The following is a 13,434-nucleotide window of genomic DNA, read 5'->3' on the forward strand; positions in this document are numbered from 1 at the left end:
TCAGTATAGGCATAACATATACTCAGGAATTAACAACAGTGTTAGGATTTCTAAAACAAAAATGCAATATGTGTATATGATATTTTATTTCTACTCATAGTTATTTGGCTAAACATGTTAATTTCTATTTCATTTATTTCTTCAATTTTATGATTGTCAAGTTTTGTGCTAGTTTCAGGAAATATAAAAAGAGGATAGGATGTGGTCATCAAGAGGGTTAGAGTCTTTCTGGTAGAGCAACTAGCACCCTCCACTTACTAATTTTATAGTCAAATAAAAATAAGTAAAATTTGATAACAAAAAAGCAATTAAATTGAAATATTTACATTTGGACTTAGTAATGTCTTCCAAAGAGCTACTTAGAACTTATATACGGCTTTTATTGCAATTTAATTTCATTTTAAACTCATCCATTTTACTTAGTTATTCAAACCACCTCATTTCCATCCTATCTGCATTACCAAGTATATATCAAATGATAAGTATAATTGGAAAGGAATCTAATCTGAGATTTTCTAGAAGAAACGCCACTGTAATCCAGTTAGGAAATAGTTCAACACGTTAATCATGGGCAAGAGGGCTCCAAACCATCTGGCGCCCTCAGTCATTGTCAATGCTAGGGAGACCCACTGGAGGATATTGTACTGAATTCAGGTTTACTCAAAATACTGATTGATCCAAACTCTAAATTCTTCAGATTTCTATTTTTTTTGCTACTTTGACTCTTAAAAAAAATACTTATTTGGTGCCATGTTTGTTATAAACTTGGCTTCTAGCAGGACATTGATGTATACTTTGCTTTATTGTTATATCAGTGACATTTGCAGCAGTTCTCAACCTGTGGGTCGCGACCCACAGGAACTGTATTAAGGGGTGGCGGCATTAGGAAGGCTGAGAACTACTATTTTATAGACTTATGTGGGGAACACTGATACTTAGGATTGGTGAAAATTGACAGTACTTGCTGTATACTCCTGATCCACAACCGATCCTCCCTGGTCCATCCCACTCCAGTTGTCAGGGCTTGGTGCACACAGTCTGTACACGTGAAGGCTCTTCTCTTGGTCTGTCACCTGGCCAATGATACTTGTCTTTCTGGATCAGCATCAATGTCACTCTCTTACATAAATTTCCCCTGCCACAACCTAAATCAGGTATCTCTATTATAACTTCTCATAGTAAGCCTTTCTTTCCATCTCTGCACTTTTCATGGTTTCTGCTTGTCTTGTTTAATTAATACTTTGATGTCTATCATAATTAACCATTACAACAGCTCTACAAAGTACTAGGTACTTTTATTACCAACATTTTACCGATAAGAAAACTGGCTGCTCTCCCCTAAATGCTAAGAACCTGGCTTGATCCGTGGCTCATATTTATATACAATAAATGGTTGTTGAATAAACTGATTGAACCAAATGTCTCCCAGAGTTGAGATTTGACTTTCTGGACATGATAGGGAAAGGGAGTCAATGAGAACTGGATTTCAAACCTGCGTGACTATATGACCTTGGTATATTGAGAAATATATTACCTAGAGCCTAATTCTTTTATTAGTAAAATGAGTATGACATCTACTGCACAGAATTGTTGTCAGGATATAATGAGATAATATAATAAAAAAATCACCTAACTTTAATAATTTGAAGCCAAATTATTCAATCATAGTTTGTATTCACATATCCTAATTCTAGCCCAAATGTTCAAAGAGAACATCTCCTTTCTTCTCCGCATGATAGACTTTCAAATAAAATGGCTTGCCCTTTATTCCCCCAGTTAATTGGCCTGTGTTTCTTAAATTGTTTTATGTCATTGATTTATGACCATCCAACAAATATTTTGGGGTAATTTCTATATAAAAGTTACAATTGCTCAAAAGCCCTGATCCTTGTGGAGCACACAACTAAGTAGGGAGTTAAATTATTCAATTAATTACTCAGAATAAGGACCACTCTAAGGACTTGTTAACATGGGGTGTGAAACCTGTGGCCTTTGGATCACTTGTGGCCTTCTGGATCCTTGAGTGTAGCCTTTTTAAGGAATTCAAATTTTACAGAACAGATCCTTTTAATACAGGAATTTTTTCTGTGAAGTTTGGATTCAAGTTGGTCCAGGGATCTGCTGGCCTTGAAGCTACAGGTTCCCTATCCCTGGAGAAATGGGAAAGGATTTGAATGAAGTTTCCTACTTTTACCTTCTAAGTGGAAATGATCATATTTGAATGAATATGACAGCAGATATTTTCATAATCCTATGATTGAAAATAGATCAAAAGGAAAGTATAAAATTATTTGATAGAAATAAGTAGCAATTATATCAAAAGGAATAAGTTTTGATACATTGATATTGTATCAAAAGAGCTCATGCCAAGTGTGTATATATATATGTATATACAGAGGAAAATCAGTTAGAGAACTTTTATTCCCTCTCTCTATATGTATATATAGGGGAAAATCAGTTAGAGAACTTTTGAATTCATAGCTAATATGTGCATGAATTAGAAGATGTAATATCACAGTATGCTCTGGACAGACTGACTCTGGCCTAAGGAATACATACTGACTTAGCTATTACATTATTATTATTATTATTATTTTATTTTGATTCTAGAAAATGCCTGTTCTATAAAATACACACTTTCTCTGCCATATGATAAGTTCGCTATTAAGAGAACTAGCTGGTTACAGGCTAAACTGAGTGAATTCAATGTAAAAGTCAGTATACACACAGAGACCCATGCATATTGTACATGTTAACAGAGCAGGCTACTGTGAGGACCAGTTGATGTTTAACAGATGCAGTGTGTTACTCCGTTATTCTCAACTAGGGTAAATGCAGGTTCTGAGTCAGTTGCAGCTTCAAAGGTGAAATTTGAAGCAAAATTTGAAATTTCAGAGCTAAAAGGAATTGACATTGGACGATAAACAATGAACTAATGGAAAATACATTTCATGAATGATGAAGTGTAATGTGCCCAATGCACATACCAATTCTTCGTGAGAGATATGATTAAGCAGTTCTTCAAGCACAAGTGACTAAATCACATTAGTGGCTCTGCATTTTCAGGCATCGTGCTCGTGGTTTGAAACTGTCCACAATTTAAATAATCACACTGTAGAAATTTGCAAAAATTAAAACTCAAAACTTCGCTTCTTTTTTCTTTTTCCTTTTTCAAAGATGAATGTTAAACATTTAACATTTTAACATCAAGTTCTTGTTTCTTGAGACTGATGTAGTCAAAATTTCAATTGCATGCACTTTTTTAGGAGATGAGACGAAAGTTAAATATTGGACTTGCCTATGGTGAGAATAAAAATTAGCATACATTTCAAAAAATGTTTACAATGTCCTTAAATAAGTGCTAAGTATTTTGCATTCGTGATCATCTCAGTTCCCCCTCAGAGGCACCCTTTGAAGAAGGCATTATTCATTATTCTACCGGAAAGGAAGCACAGGTTCATAAAGGCTAAATCACCAAAGATTATTTTTTTATTAATTGGCAAAATTTACATATTTATGGTGCACATGATGTTTTAATATGTGTGGAATGACTAAATCAAGTTAATTAACATCCATTACCGCAGATACTTAGATTTTTGTGGTGAAACATTTAAAATACACTTGCAACTAATACACTTTATTGCCTTGCTAGATCAAGAACCCACTTGAGAAATATTTTTCTCCTTCATTCTTTTCTTAATTTCATATTAATATGAGGGTATAAGTAATTAGGTTACATTGTTTGCATTTGTTAGGTAAAGTTCAAGTTGTAGCTGAGCCCTTTACCCAGGAAGTGTGTCAAACACCCTTATGTCGTGTCCATTAGATGGGAGCATACCAATCACCCCCCAATTTAATTTGTTTTCTATCATGTAGGAGTGTAGTTGTTCATTTATTGGTTTCATATTAGTATTAAGTACATTGGATAGTTGCTTTTCCATTCTTATAATACTTTACTTAGGAGGATGTTCTCTAAATCCATCCAGGATTTACAAAAGATGTAAAGTCTAAATCCATCCATATTTACAAAAGATGTAAAGTCTTCATATCCTTATGGATGAATAGTATTTCATGGTATAAATATACCACAGTTTATTTATTCATTTGTGGGTTGATAGGCAATTGGGTTGATCATACATCTTGGGAATTGTGGGTTGAGCTGCAGTAATTATTCTAGTGCACATATCATTATGGTAAAGTGAGTTTTTTCTTCTGGGTAGATGCCTAGTAATGAGCATGCAGAATCAAATGAAGGTCTATTTTTAGGTCTTTGAGGATTCTCCATGCTTCTTTCCAAAGAGGCTGTATTAGTTTGCAATCCCACAAACAGTGTAAAAGTGTTCCCTTCTCTCCACATCCGCGCCACCATCTGTAACGTTGGGACTTTGGTAACTTTTGGTTAGGGTTAGGGTTAGGTGATATCACAAAGGTGGTTTTGATTTGCATTTCTCTGATGATTAGAGACAATGATAATTTTTTCATGTGTTTGTAGGCCATTTGTCTGAAACTCTGGGAAAAGAAATAGGATAAGACTAAGAAATGGAAAAACATAACTATGCTCTTGGCTGAGAAGGATCAACATAGTCAAAACGTCTATCCTACCCCAACTCTTTCTATAGATTTAATGCAACCCCCATTAAATTACCAACGTCATACTTTGAAGAAATTGAAACAATAGTTCTTTTCTTGAATAGAACCAGAAAAATTCCCACATAGCCAAGGTAATCTTAGAAATAAAAACAAATCTGGGGCATAACTTTACCAGACTTCAAGTTATACTACAAGGCTATAGTAATCAAAACAACATGGTATTGGCATAAAAACAGAGACATAGACATATAGAACAAAAAACTTAGAAATGAAACCTGCCTCATATTACCATCTAATGTTCAATAAACCAAACAAAAGCATACAGGGGGGAAAGAATTCCTATTCCATAAATGGTGCTGGGAGAACTGGGTAACAACATGTAAAAAACTGAAACTAGACCACATCTCTCACCACATACAAAAATTGAGTCATGGTGGATAAATGACTTAAATCTAAGACACTAAACAATAAAAACTCTAGAAAAAAGCATGGGGAAAACTCTTGCTGATATCTGCCTAGGGAAAGATTTTATGAAGAAGACTCCATTGGCAATTGTAACAACAACGAAAATAAATAAATGGGACTTAATCAAGCTAAAAAGCTTTTGCACAGCCAAGAACACAACAATTAAAGCAAACAGACAACATTTGGAATGAGAAAAGATATTTGCATGTTACAAAGCCAACAAAAGGCTGCTAACCAAAATCTACACAGAACTCAAACTAATCAACAACAAAAAAAGCAAACAATCCCATTTATCACTAGGCAAGAGACAAGAACAAAATCTCCCTCATTCTTGAGAACAAGAGAAATGAACAGAAGTTGGTAACTAGTTCTCTATCTTTTAACAATAAAAATAATTAAAAACCAGGGTTTTAGGTTGCATTAGTTTAATTATATGGAAAAACATTCTTATTAGTAAAAAGTTTTATGACATTCAGTTTTCTCAATTTTTTTAGGATATGCAGTCTGACCTTACATAGTTCATGTAATCAAGCCTCAAGAGAGATCTGATCACATTTGAGGTCTGTTTAAATCTAGTGATTCTATGATATAGCTGTATATTTTTAGAAAGGGATATATATGATATGATGAATTAATGAAATAAATACATTTATCATGCATAATAAAAGTTTATTTGACTAGGTTTTGTTTTAGTTACAAGCAGAACACTTTTACTCAATTTTTTCCTAATTTTCTTTTATACCCTTGGGACAAAGTTGAGCTAAATTATCTTGAACATAATATGATATGTTTTTGCATTGATAGAAGATTTACATATCATTTTGTAACTCTTCCTTTCACTGTTTTTTTAAAGTCCAGAGTTTACACACACACAACCCCCCCCAACTCTTAAGGATCTCAATCCAAAGTTTGTACTGGCCAAATGATATTGTTAGGTCAAACACTTGTTAAAGTTTTGGCTTATTAAATTTCAACAGAAGTTTTAGGAAGCTTAAAAGACTCAATGTGGGAGATTTTTTTAATTAAATGAATATAAATTTAATCTAGAGAGAAAACAGGTAGATGATTTTTCAGAATTAACTTGATGCCTAATAACAGTCTGCTTAAAAACTTTCAGAAGCTATGTGGATTATTATGAATTATAATTATCTATAAGAAGATAATTCCAGATTTGAAGAGAACTGAATATATGTTTGCATATGTGTCTCTGTGAATCTGTGAATGTGATATGTTTTCCATGTGTGTACAGGTATGTATGGGTTCCTTAAAATGAACTGTGAAGTTTTGGTGTCAGAGAGTATGTTTAGCATTCAAGCAACATGCAATTAGTAATTTGTTGTTAAATGAATGAAACACCTACTATGTGCTTGCTCAGGCCCAGGCAGTGGGGAACACTGACAAAGTCTGTACCCACATGAGACACGGTATGTTAGACTAAACAGATTATTTAATACCCCTGTATTCATTTCATCTTTTGAACAAAATTTTACTCACAAACTAGGAATATATACTTGATACTCAGACCTGGGCTTGAAGATGTACAAGTCAATATACAAGAATCTAAGCATTCCAACTGAGGGTGTTTGAAACATAGTGTACAATTTCCCACAAATAAGATGAACTGACAAAATATGTGTGTAGCACATAGAGATAGATGATGGGTAAATAGAAAGACAGTGATCACATGATCTTAGAAAGCCGGCAAGACCAATTTCCAATATGGTATATTATTAAAAAATTAGCAACAACTTTTTTCATATTAATATTCCAAACCCAAACATTCCAAATGACCCAGAACATGCTCTCTGTATCTCCGCTTAGTTGCCTGCTTATAAAAAATTATCTTACCAATTTCTTTTCTTGCCAATTTTTTCTTCATATTAGAGTCTTCATTCCAAAACACAATCTTAAACATGTCATATGGTTTATGATCCATTTATTAAAACATTTTAAACCCAAATACATCTCCTCTGATGTTTAAGCCAAGCAGTACCAAGAACACAGTTATTGGCTTACATGAAGTGTTAGGTGAGGTTTAGAAAATTAGGCAATTCAGAATAGGTGATGCAATTTTATTGTAAGGAAGTGACTCATTCTTTCATCAATGAGTATGATTTCTGGAATTGTTATTTGGAAGCAAGTGTGGGAGGTAAATACTCTTTAAAAACAGAATTAGCTTATCATGACTTATTCATCCTGCGTGATAAATGTAAGACCCTGACATAGAGATAACTGAAGTGTTATACCCTTTTTCCATTAGAGACAAAGATACATTAAAAATAGTCTGAAATATAAAGGTGATTTATGCAATTGACTCAAAATTCATAGGAGGCAATGCATTATCAAGTATAAAATCATTTGTGTTCCATATAATTAACACATTATGAAGAAAACTAATATGTAATGAACAAGTGCTGTGTCCAGGCACTGTGCTAAGTACTGGGATGGAAGAGGACATAGTAAAATTCCTCACTTAAGTTGCTTATGAGAGAGAGAGACAAAGATGGCAGACTGTCCCCCAGAATCCATTCTCTTCTGCATTTCGGTAAGGAAAGCCCCCACTGATTTTTTATTGGACAAAGAGTTGACTTTGTGGAGATTACTTTCTCTGGACTGTAGAGAAGTAGTAGACAAGGGGATGAGAACAGATGAAGTGTGTAACTTTGAACATGAAGTTACTTGTCCTGTCCTTTCTATTTCTCTCCCTCCCAAAGCATATCAAAAGGTCACGGCCTAGCTTCAACCATGTATACAAGGACAACACCTGGATGGAATGAACCTGGGGGCCTGAATAACCATATGGGGTATAGCTGCTCCATCAGCCTCATCTATTCACCTCCAGGATGTTGTATGAAGAAGAAATTTGTATCTTACTTAAGCCACCATATCTTGAGGACTCTTTGATCTATAATTGAGCCAATCCCTGATAGAAGAAATATGCAAACAATTACTGTATGCTAAATATACTCTGAAAGTCTTGCTTCTCTATTAGTCTCTGAAACGTCTGTAAAAGACAGCTCCATTATTCTAGCTATTCAGGCCATGAACTTGGGAGTCCTTCTTTACTCCTCATTTACCTCACATACCATTCTGAATCCAAACCATTGGCAAATGATTATGGCTGAACTTTCAAAACAGTTTCCAAATTTGACTATTTATGACCACTCCTTCTTTTCACCACCTAAGTCCAGGTCATCATTACCTGCCTTTTGACAATTTCAATACCTTTTTTACTTCTGCTTCCTGACTTACTACCAAAGAGTTTACTTTCCATAGCTGTAAGAAGGAGGTGCCTTATCAACTACAACTTAGAGCAGGCTGCTCTTCCACTTAAACTCTCTTACCAGTTGTCATTTTTTTTTATTAAATCATAGCTGTGTACATTAATGCAATCATGGGGTACAGTGTGGTGTTTTCATATACAATTTAAAATATCTTCATCCAACTGGTTAACATAGCCTTCATGTCATTTTCTTAGTTATTGTGTTAAGACGTTTATATTCTACTTTTAAAAAGATTCACTTGTACCCTTGTAAGATAAATCGGAGAGGTGATCCCACCAATCACCCTCCCTCTACCCATCCACCCCCCTTCCCTACCCTCCCCCCTCCCTATATTCTTAGGCTATAATTAGGTTATAGGTTTCCTATGAAAGCTATAAATTAGTTTCATCTTAATTTCAAAATATTAAAACATCCTTAGCATGGCTTACAATGTTGTCAAACTCAGTTATATCATTGGTTTTGTTACTGAACTGCCCCACCCTCACGCCACAATGCCTCACTCCACTTCAGCCACACCAGCTTCCATAATGTTCTTTGAATATGTCAACCACAACACTATCTCAGGTCTTTACATATTTTTTATTCTCTCTGCCTAAAATGCTCCTGCCCTGATACAAGCACTACCCATTGGCATCTCATTCACATCACTGCTCAATGTTCAACTTAGGGAGCCTTTCTCTGACCACCCATATAAAACATCAACCTCATCTCCATCCCCATGTCAGTGTCTAGCCCCTTCACCCTCTGTCTTCTCTCTATGCTTGGTTTTCATAGCTCATATCAATTACTAGTTTTATATACATATATATGTGTGTGTATATGTGTATGCTATACTATGCTATTAATTTTTATTTTATTGCTTCCAGATTAGGATATAAACACTAGGTTAATAGAAATTTTGTATTCTTTGGTCTCTGCTATTATCCAAAGAGATAAAATAATGTCTGGCACATAATACATGCAAAATAAGCATTTCCTGATTAAATAAATAGGACAAATGAAATGAACAAAGCACAGTCCAACCAATGTGCTTATAGAGAAGAGCACAGAAGGTCAGAAACTTCAGGGAAGAGACTCCAGCCTTGTGGGGATGTGTCAGAGAAGGCTACTTAGAAGAGCCAACCTCTACATCAACTCTAAGAGCAGTAAGGCGTTAGTATGTGTACCAGACAGAGGAAATCACGTACACAGTCATGAAGAAAAAGGGGATTCAAAGAAGCTGAGCCTGGGCCACAAAGTAGTGAGTACAAAATCTGGTAGGGAAGCAGGGCAGATCGGTGGGTGACAGCCACTAATACCTTTAGACACAAGGCTTCATGCTTGACAAATAGAGAAACAACGACTAAAAATGGTCAGAGAATTTCCCCCACGGTTACTCAGCTAGTCACATGGCAAAATTCAGATTCAAGTTCACATCTGCAACTTCCAAAACCGAACTCTCTTTATTTCACTGTAATGTCTCCTAAGGAGTTTGGATTTTTACCACGGTGAGGCATTGGAAAACGTTAAGCAGGAGAATGACATGAACACTTTCATCTTTTTACAAGGTCTTGTTTATGGTGGTTTAAAAAAATGCATGAAAATGAAATAAACCTAGGGACAAGAAAACCTGCAGGAATTCTTGCTTAAATTCAGGCAAAAATTGAAAAGGCCTCAATAAAAATAGTAGCAGATGGGGACACTTGATAGCCTGATAGACTAAAAAGGATTTGTGATCAATAGATTCTGGACTAATTCCTGGATTTTCTGTGTGAGCATCCACAAAGTTGGGGAATAGAGGAGGTAAAGTACAGAGAGGATTATCTCAAACATTTCAATCTGGTCACACAGCCATTTAATGGATGGATCGGGATTAAACCCCCAGGATTTCTGTCCATTAGTTTAGTGGTCATTTCTCTGCAAAACAACTGAGACCAAATGGCTAAAGCTTATAACACAGAGCACTTAGACGAGACATAGAAACCTAGTTTGGCTGTCTAGTTATGTCAGGAAAACTCTATCATTTGTGAGAACAAGAAGTGAGATGTAGTATGGCAGAAAATACTGAACTATGATTTGCATAAAAACAAACTCTAAAATTAATTTCTCATCACAACACAATGCCATATGTGTTCACAGTTGGAGTAAGCCTTTTATCTTCTAATGTTACTTACCTCGTAAGAGCTGTCTTTGAAAGAAGAAAGTCATCTTTCCAAGAACAATAAATTAAAGCGTTCTTTTAAATTTCACTTATCCCAAGAAAATGCTAATAGCATACTGGTGAAATATCAAACACAACCAAAATGCACTAGCAAATGAAAAAGCTCTTTACAAAAATGCATCACAAGGGAAATAGGTAGAGATCATAAACATTTGTTAGCAATAACAATTTTCAGAGACATCCGCTTCATAGCTGACAATTTAAGTACACATATACATTAAAGGTACTACCATAGGACCACCCATAAAACAATGTATTCTCTTGTTCAATTTGAAAACATAAGTGGTATTAGATGAGTTACTATACTGAGTCCTCAAAATACATTTTTAAGTGAGAAATCAACACAGTATAAAATCATTCCCTTTCCCCCAGATGATGATAGGATTAAAAGAATATATGTTTCCTTTATTCTTTTAGCACTGTAATGAAAGTAGAATCACAAAAAGAGGTCAATATTCTGTCATACTAATTCAAGAGAATCACTGGGGAACCCAATTCAATTCCCAAATCTTAAACATCAGTAAGTGTGTAAACAGAACCCATAAAATGCATCAAGGATGGCTTTTGTTTTTTATTAATTTTTCAATTTTTTAAAACTTCAGAGTGTCAAGGGGTATCCATGTTTTGCTTACATACTTTGTTTTTGTACAGATTGAGTCCAAGTTATAAGTGTGCCTTTCACCCAGATAGTGTGCACTGTAACAGATCGGTATGAATTTACCCATCCCCACTCTGCCTCCCTCAGTTTGATTTTCATTGAGATTTACTTCCATAAGGATATCTTTCAAACTGTAAAATGGAATGTAATTCACAGAATGAATTTCAGGAGAAGTTACTGGCCCATCTTGAGCTGCATGGGCTGTTTGCACTAGACATAAATGCCAACTATTACAAAAACTTTTCTGCTTCTAATTTACCAAGGTTCTAGATAGAAGACATTTGTTTTGTTACAAGGTCCTCTTTGTGTGTACTATGGAGGAGGGGCTTCAATTTCTAGTTGGTTGAACCTTACATTGATCCCAGTTTGTTTTCTTAAACAGTCTACCTGTTCATATGAGTCTTCAGGTCTCATGGCTTAAGGCCATGGTTCTCAAACTTTTAGTATCCAGATCTCTTGATGCTATTAATAATTATTAAAAACCTTTTTGGAAGGAGGTATGGAGAATCCTCAACGATCTAAAAGTAGACCTTCCATTTGATCCTGTAATCTCATTACTGGGTCTCTACCCAGAAGAACAAAAATAATTTCAACAGAGAGACATTTGCACCAGAATGTTTATTGCATCTCAATTCATAATTGCCAACTAGTGAAGCAACCTATGTGCCCATCAACCCATGAATGGATCAACAAACTGTGGTATACATATACCACAGAATACTATTCAGCCATTAAAAAGATGGAGACTTAACATCTTTTACTGGGATGGAGCTGAAACACATTCTTCTCACTAAATACCACAAGAATGAAAAAAATAAATATCCAAAGTACTCAATACTAATATGAAACCAAAATATATAAACAATTGCATGCTCATATGAACAATAAAACACAAATATAGTCTACTATAGGGTGGGGAGGAGAAGGGAGGAGGAAGGGTAGAATGGGAGGATGATTGGCAGAAGGAGGGAGGGCATGAGGCAGGATCTCATCTCATGATGTACACATCATGAGGGTGTATAACACGCCCTCTGGGTGAGGGGCTCTTTTACAACTAGAATGTTACCCTGAAAGTGAGAACAATGTAATCTAAAAATTTGTAGCCTCATAATAATTAGAAATAAATTTTTTAAAAATTATTAAAAAACCTTTAAAAGCTTTTGTTTATGAGCCATTTCTATTAATGCTTACTTTATTAGATAAGAAAATTGAGAAATATTTCAAATATTAATTCACTTGAATATAACAATAATACACCTACTACATATGAAATAATACATTTTTATGAAAATTAGCTATACTTTTAAAACAAAAAAACTTAATAGGAATTATGCCATAGTTTTATACTTTAGGGAAATATAACTGATGTCCGGCTTAATAGAAGGCAGGGGTAGTCTCCGCTTCTGCATCCAATCTGCTGCTGTATCACATTCTACATGGCCTCTAAAAACTCCACTGTACACTCATGAGAGAATAAGACAGAAGAAGTGTTAGGAAAATGATTCTGACCTCAAGACCTCCTTAGAAAGGTCCCCAGATCACACTTTGAGAACTACTGTTCAAGTATATTAGTTGGCATAAAATAGGAAGAAATTTCCAGTTTACTGTAAAGATTTCTCATGAAGAATTTTAAACCTTTATGAGTAGATATATCTATGAAATCTGCTAAGTATCCCACTTTATCCCTTTAATCTGCTGTATGTAAAACAACTACTTTAGTTACAAGAAAGCTCCTTTCACCAATCTCCCCTCTCGGCCTGGTTTAGACAATAGAACACTTCTGTCTCCACGCTCTGACCCCTTCCCTGAGCTTTCTGACAGGAGAACCCCCTGCCACCTACTTAGCATCTCCAATGGGATGATTAATGACCTCTCACTGTCAGACAGAACTCTGGACTCACCCTCTTACATGGGAAATCACTTCAGAAAAAGGCACCACCATTCAATTATTTACATACGTAAAAAGCATACGAGTCATTTGTAATTTCTCTTTCCCCCACACTCATATCTAATCCATGTGCTGCCAAATTATACCCCACTTCCTTCATCTCCCACACTCGGCCATCTCAGGCGAAGCCACCATTACATGTTGCATGGATTACTGCCATAGCCTCCCAACTGGTATCTCTATTACCCCCACCACTCTTACCACCCATTTTTCCAACCTGTGATTATTAGTGTTGTCCCCAGCTTAGGAAACTGGACACGGTGCGACCTTGCTGGGGATTAACTCCCCG

General features: G+C 35.3%; 1 protein-coding gene across 2 annotated transcripts in view; it reads right to left on the reverse strand.

The window, feature by feature from the left end:
- PRKG1 (protein kinase, cGMP-dependent, type I) overlaps positions 1-13,434 on the reverse strand; it is a 1,243,017-nt gene that overhangs the window by 1,063,870 nt on the left and 165,713 nt on the right. The gene's annotated exons all lie outside the window — the stretch shown is intronic.

This window comes from Otolemur garnettii, unplaced genomic scaffold, assembly GCF_000181295.1.
Source record: "Otolemur garnettii isolate 467f Iridium unplaced genomic scaffold, OtoGar3 scaffold00008, whole genome shotgun sequence".
Lineage (NCBI taxonomy): Eukaryota > Metazoa > Chordata > Mammalia > Primates > Galagidae > Otolemur > Otolemur garnettii.